Below are 6610 nucleotides of genomic sequence, written 5' to 3'. Positions count from 1 at the left end.
CGCCGCCCCGCCCCCGCGCGCCCCCGCGCCCCCGCCCCCGGCAGGCCCGCGACAGAAATAGCCGCCGGCTCCGGGGGCGTGGCCGTTTGGGGCGTGGCTCCGGTGGGCGTGGTCCTCGAGGGCAGGAGCTCGGGACCCTGGCCGCCCAGAGTAAGAGGGATGCTGAAGGGGGCGTGGTCGTTGGAGGGCGTGGCTCCAATGTGGGCGTGGTCCTCGCGGGCAGGGGCTCGGGACCCTGGCCGCCCAGAGTAAGGGGGATGCTAAAGGGGGCGTGGTCGTTGGGGCGTGGTTCCGGTGTGGGCGTGGTTCTCGTGGGCAGGAGCTCGGGACCCTTGCCGTGGTGGTGGTTGTGGGGGACGAAGGGGGCGTGGTCGATGGGGGCGTGGCTCAAAGGCGTGTCTCTGGGGCCGCTCCTCCTGGAGCACCTCGAAGCTTCTCACCACTCCAGTGGGCCCGCCCTACTTGATGGTGTGGCCGTGGTATCGGAGGCTTAGGTTCGAATCCTAGCACTGCCTCTTCTTTGTAGCCTTGGCCAAGATACTTAACCACGATGAGCCCCAGCTTTTCTCACATGTAGGCACTCAAGTAATCAGAGCTGGGGCTGGGAAGGTGGCTCAGTGGCTGCAGAGTCCCTAAGCATGGGACCAGGAAAAGGGGCCACGATTCTTCGTCCAGGTGTCCTCTCCCGCCTCAATTCCAAACCCCCTCTGCTCACCTGCATGATGGGGGGGGGGTCTAGGAAGGCTTGGGGAGGAGTACAGAAAATACTTTGTACAGAGACCCTGGAACTTCAGAGCTGTACTTAATGACAAGGGACGCAAAATTAATCATTTTTGGAACACCGGTCTGATGGGGGCAGAGATGCTCCAGTCTTTGTGGCAATGTCTAGGATGCTATGGTTCAGATCTGCGGAAGTAGGAACTTCTCCCCTGTTCGTTAAGGCTTGCCTGATGACCCGGGGGCCATCAGCTTATAGAAATACCCTGCATGTGTTGGGAAGAGGATGCATTTTCCAAGTGTAAGAGGTAGGGTCTCTCTACATACCTTCTCTACCAAGCTGCTTAATGTGCTATCAGATTCATAACCAAACTGGAAACTGTCAGGTCTGGAAAGGAGATGGATGTTTGCAGCTTGAAATGAGCAATGTTACAGGCGCTGGTGGCTCACGCCTGTAATCCTAGCTATTCAGGAGGCTGAGATATAAGGATCATGGTTCAAAGCCAGCCTGGACAGAAAAGTCCAGGCTTATCTCTAAGTAACCACCAGAAAACCAGAAGTAGCACAGTGGTTCAAGTGCTTGCCTTGAGCTGAAGAGCACAGGGAAAGCGCCCAGCCTAGAGTTCAAGCCCCATGACAAGAAAGAAAGAAAGAAAGAAAGAAAGAAAGAAAGAAAGAAAGAAAGAAAGAAAGAAAGAAAGAAAGAAAGAGAGAGAGAGAGAGAGAGAGAGAGAGGGAGGGAGGGAGGGAGGAAGAAAGAAAGGGAGGAAGGAAGGAAAGAAAGAAAAAGAAAGAATTGAGCAATGTTGGAGGTGAACAAGGCAGGCAGGTGTCTGAGCATGGGTGGCCAAGGCCTGTGGGAAGGTCAAAGGTCAGAGTGATTGTCCCCTCAGGCAGTTTCTAAAAGAGCAAGGCTGTCTGCCTGACACTGGGACACAGAGGTGACCTGCTTAGAGGAATGCTTAAGAACAGCTGCTTTCCAGCTGAGTGTGAGTCCAGCTGTGAGATCTTTGGTAAGTGACTAAGCTGTCTGAGCCTCAGTTTCCACCTCTGTAAGTTGGAACCGATAGTAGCCACCTTGTGAGGTAACACCCTAGCAGAAAAGCTAGAGCCTGGCCAGCGTGACCGTGGATGGAGTTATTTGTTACTTTTTTTTTGGTCAGCCGTGGGGCTTGAACTCTGGGCCTGGGCGCTGTCCCTCAGCTCTTCAGCTCAAGGCGAGCGCTCTACCACTTGAGCTACAGCGCCACTTCCGGTTTTCTGGTGGTTTATTGGAGATAGGAGTCTCACGGTCTCTCCTGCCCGGGCTGGCTTTGAACCGAGATCCTCAGATCTCAGCCTCCTGAGTAGCTAGGATTACAGGCGTGAGCTACCAGCGCCCGGCTATTTGTTACTTTTATCTTCACATCTAGGAGGGGAGAGATGTGATGACCAACAGCAACCACACAGTGCAGGATGTACCACAGTGCAGGATGGAGCACTGACTGTGATGGATCATTTCAGGTGTCAACTCGACTAGGCTAAGGGATGTCCAGGAGGCTGGTAAAATATCTCTTTGAGTGTGTCTGTGAGGGTGTCCACAGAAGAGACCGGCATTTGACTCAGTGGACGGACAAAAGCAGACTGCCCGCACCAATGCTGGTGGGCAACATCCAAGATATGGAGGAGCCAGAAGAAAGAGGTGTGGGGGTTATGAGTCTGTGTCCCGCTGCTTTGCCCTTAGATATCGCTGCTCTTGGCTTCCTGGCCTTCAGTCAGCTGACTGTGGGACTCAGCCTTAACCATGATGAATCTTTCTGTATGTTTCTCTATCTTACTGGTTCTGTTTCTCTGCAGAAGTCTGGCTCATAGAGGGGCACATATATAGAAATCCATGGAAGGGGGGAAGCAGGAGGCTGGGGTTGTCGGGGGAGGGAGTGTGGAGGGCTAAGACATTCTCTTAGCACGGAAGTAGGCACCCAGTGTCCTGGGCACACACACTCATACTCGCCTCTTCACACTCAGGCTTCCGTTGCTGGGTGTCCTGTACCTGCCTGTCACACCCACGGGACAGGTATGTCCTGGGACATCTGCCCAGACTGAGCCCAAACACAACCCCACCAGCACGGAAGACACTTCCCAGCGTTTCTGGAAGAGTCTAAGGCTGGAAAGTGTCCCTGCCACCCACAAGTAAGCCCGTTCCACACACTCGGGGCTCTTTCTGTTTATTATTTTATTTTTTTGCCAGTACTGGGGCCTGGACTAAATGCCTGGGCACTGTCCCTGAGCCTCTTTTGCTCAAGGCTAGCACTCGACCACTTGAGCCACAGCACCACTTCTGGCTTCTTCTGTTTATGTGGTACTGAGTTCTTCATGCATGCTAGGCAAGCACTCTACCACTGTGCCACATTCCCAGCCCTCGGGGTACTTTTGTAGTGCTAGCCCTGAGGCTTGAACTCAGGGTCTTGGCACTATCCCTTAGCGTTATTTCTCAAGGCTGGTGCTCAACTACTTGAACCACAGCTCCATGTCTGGCTTTTTGCTGGTTAATTGGAGATAAGAGTCTCAAGGACTTAGCTGCCTGGACTGGCTGTGAACCAAGAGACTCAGATCTCAGCCTCCTGTATAGCTGGGGTTACAGGTGTGAGCCCCCACTTCTATCAGAGAAGCTCCAGAGAGTCTTTAAGACCTTCTCTTGATCTTCCTCCCTCCCCTTCTTCCTCCCTGCCTCACTCCCTCCATTCTATTTCCATTCCTCCTTCTGCCCCTTCCTGTGTTTTTTTCATGAAGATCAAGAATCTACACTTGCCTTCTGGGGCTGGGACTCAAACCCAGGGCAGAGCACTGGACGCGCACCTGTCCCTAGGCTACATCCTAGCCCCTCCTAGCCCCTCCGACCTCCTTATTCTCAGATGGTCGGTGATCTTCCCTGGAAAGAAATTGTTCTAACAGATCCAACAACTACAGGAGGGAGCGCCACGCTGGAGCGCCCACAGCTGGAGCACCGGAACCTTCCCCACCTCGGCTCCTGTGGTGTCTGACAGCCATGTGCTTCCCGGCTGGGTTCAAGCAGGGAGGGGAACCGCAGTCCGGAGGCTTCCGCAGAGCCGCTCAGCGTCTCTGACACTGTGGAAGACTTGGATTATGAGACCTTCAGAAGACGGACGGTGAGGAAACCCTCCCAGCTCTCCCCGCTCCCGCCGTTCCTGCTGCTTCTCCTCCACCTTTCATTGCTCCAAAACAAATCCACACGTGGCGTCACGTCACCAGTCAGCACACAACTGTCCTGTCATTGTCAAGCCTGACACACATAACAGGAATTCCTCAAGTGATTTGCTAGTCAGTCCAGATGCAAATTCCCCAGACTGAGTCAAAGATGTCTTACAGGCCGGGTGCTGGTGGCTCACTCTGCTGGTCCTAGCTCCTCAGCAGAGGAGATCTGAGGATTGTGGTCTGAAGCCAGCCCCAGCAAGAAAGGCTGTGAGACTCTCATCTCCAATCACACACACACACACACACACACACACACACACACACACACACACACACACACACACACACACACACACACACACACACACACACACACACACACACACACACACACACACACACCTGGAAGTAGAGATTTGGTTCAGATGGTACCGGAGTTCAAACCTCAAGACAGGCAAAAAAAGAAGAAGGAAAGAAAGAAAGAAAGAAAGAAAGAGAGAGAGAGAGATGAGGAAGGAAGGAAGGAAGGAAGGAAGAGAGAGAGAGGAAGGAAGGAAGGAAAGAAGAGAGGGAGGGAGGAAGGGAGGGAGAGAGGGAGGGAGGGAGGGAGGAAAGGAGGGAAGGAAGGATGAAGAGAGGGAAAGAGGGAGGGAGGCGGAGGGAGGGAGGGAGGGAAGATGCCTTATAGGATCCCAGAAGGCTCTTGAATTTCCTCTTCCCTGCCATCTCTGACCCAGCTCAGCCATTCTGCAGGGGAGAGGCTGTCTCCTCCCCTCCCCCCTCCCCCCCCACACCACGACCCTCCCCCAGCACAGCTTTTGTCCCAGTGTTTCTGCCTAAACTTTCTGTCCACAAGGGCATTTCCTAAACATTATTCATCCTGAGCATTCCTCCAGAAACACCTGCATTTTAACTTAGTACCTAAGTTTTAATATGATACACTAATAATATTTATAATTTAAAATATGATGTAGTAAGTTTTCTGTTCTGTTGCTTTTCCTCTGGCCCTGGGAATCAAACCCTTGGGCTTCACACATGCTGGGCAAGGACTTTCCCGTTGATCCATGCCCTCAGCCCTGTTTGCTTTTTTTTTTTTTTTTTTTTTTTTTTTGTCGGTCGTGGGGCTTGAACTCTGGGCCTGGGCGCTGTCCCTCAGCTCTTCGCTCAAGGCGAGTGCTCTACCACTTGAGCTACAGCGCCACTTCCGGTTTTCTGGTGGTTTTTATTGGAGATAGGAGTCTCACGGTTTCTCCTGCCCGGGCTGGCTTTGAACCGCGATCCTCAGATCTCAGCCTCCTGAGTAGCTAGGATTACAGGCGTGAGCCACCAGCGCCCGGCCCTGTTTGCTTTTTGAGACAGGGTCTCTAGATAGCTCGGACTGGCCTCTAACTCATAATCTTCCTGCTTCAGCCTCCTAACTTTTCCTGTATCTCCTTTCTTTGCAGAACTGGGTATTGAACTACTGAGCTGGATCTTCAGCCTTAACTTTTTTTTAAGCTCATATCCTATTTCAAATGACTAGTTTCAGGTTGAACACCAATGGCTCACTTATATTTCTAGCTATCTGGGAAGCGGAGATCAGGAGGATCATAGTTGGAAGCCAGCCAAGACAGAATATTCATAAGTCCCAACCAATAGGTAGGCGCAGCGGCACACGCTAGTGGGAGGCTGCGCGGTTCATCACGCAGATGCCGATGTCTCGCAGAGATGGACTGTCCACAAGCACCCCCCCAAGGAGAGGCCAGGCACCTCATACTGCTCATACAGGGAAACTGAGGCCGAGCTGGCTAACCATTGTTTGCAGGGCACGTGTGCTTGCTGAGTCAGGTGTCTGGTGGACAGTTCTGGAATGCAGGAAGCTGGATACCATACTGAGCTGCTGAGCTGGCTCCCTGAGGCTGGCAGCTGTGCCCCAGCATGGGGGAGCTGTCCCATGAGTCACACACACACACACACACACACACACACACACACACACACACACACACACACACACGGCTGGAAGGTCACCTGAGGGTGTCTCAGAGCTGCAGGTCTATCCTGACCTTTGACATCTGCCACAGGAAGAGGTAGGAAATGCCCTAAGGTGTACATCTGTCAGACAATGAGGTGCGAAGCAGAGAGGGAAACTGAGGCTCGGAGAGAAGAGGGTGCCTTACACTGGAAGCAGGACGTTCACAGAAGGTAGAGAAGCCTCTTAATGAAAAGAAGCATCTAGTTCCCAGCCACCAGTGGCAGGCAGAGAAGGGTCTATAAGATACAGCTCGTGGACCCCCGCCCAGAACTTTTGTCTCTCAGTAGGGCTGGGCTTCCAGATGATTCTGTGGGTGCTGGCCTTGGAACGTGTTATTAGAATACTTTTTACCTTCTTTGGTCTTGTTTTCTTTTCTTTTGTTACACAGACTCACGATGTACCCCAGCCTGGGCCTTGAACTTGCAACCTTCCTCCTTTAGCCTCCCGAGTGCTGGAATTATAGACACGAGTCACCATTCCTGACTCAAGAATAACTAACTTTATTCAATTGTCTTTCACCGGCTTACGTCTTCACATTTCTCCCTCCATACCAGCAGGGACAGAGGGCTTTGTGTCCGTCCGGTTCTATTGCATTTCTTTCTTTTTTTTTTGTTTTTGTTTTTTGCAAGATAGGGATTTTTGTGTGTGCTGGGTTGAGCTCAAAGCTGACGCCCAGGCTCCCCCCTC

Source organism: Dipodomys merriami, unplaced genomic scaffold, assembly GCF_024711535.1.
Source record: "Dipodomys merriami isolate MVZ:Mamm:240054 unplaced genomic scaffold, mDipMer1.0.p SCAF_13, whole genome shotgun sequence".
NCBI lineage: Eukaryota > Metazoa > Chordata > Mammalia > Rodentia > Heteromyidae > Dipodomys > Dipodomys merriami.
The sequence above is the reverse complement of the archived record's forward strand: the minus strand, read 5'-3'. Positions refer to the sequence as shown.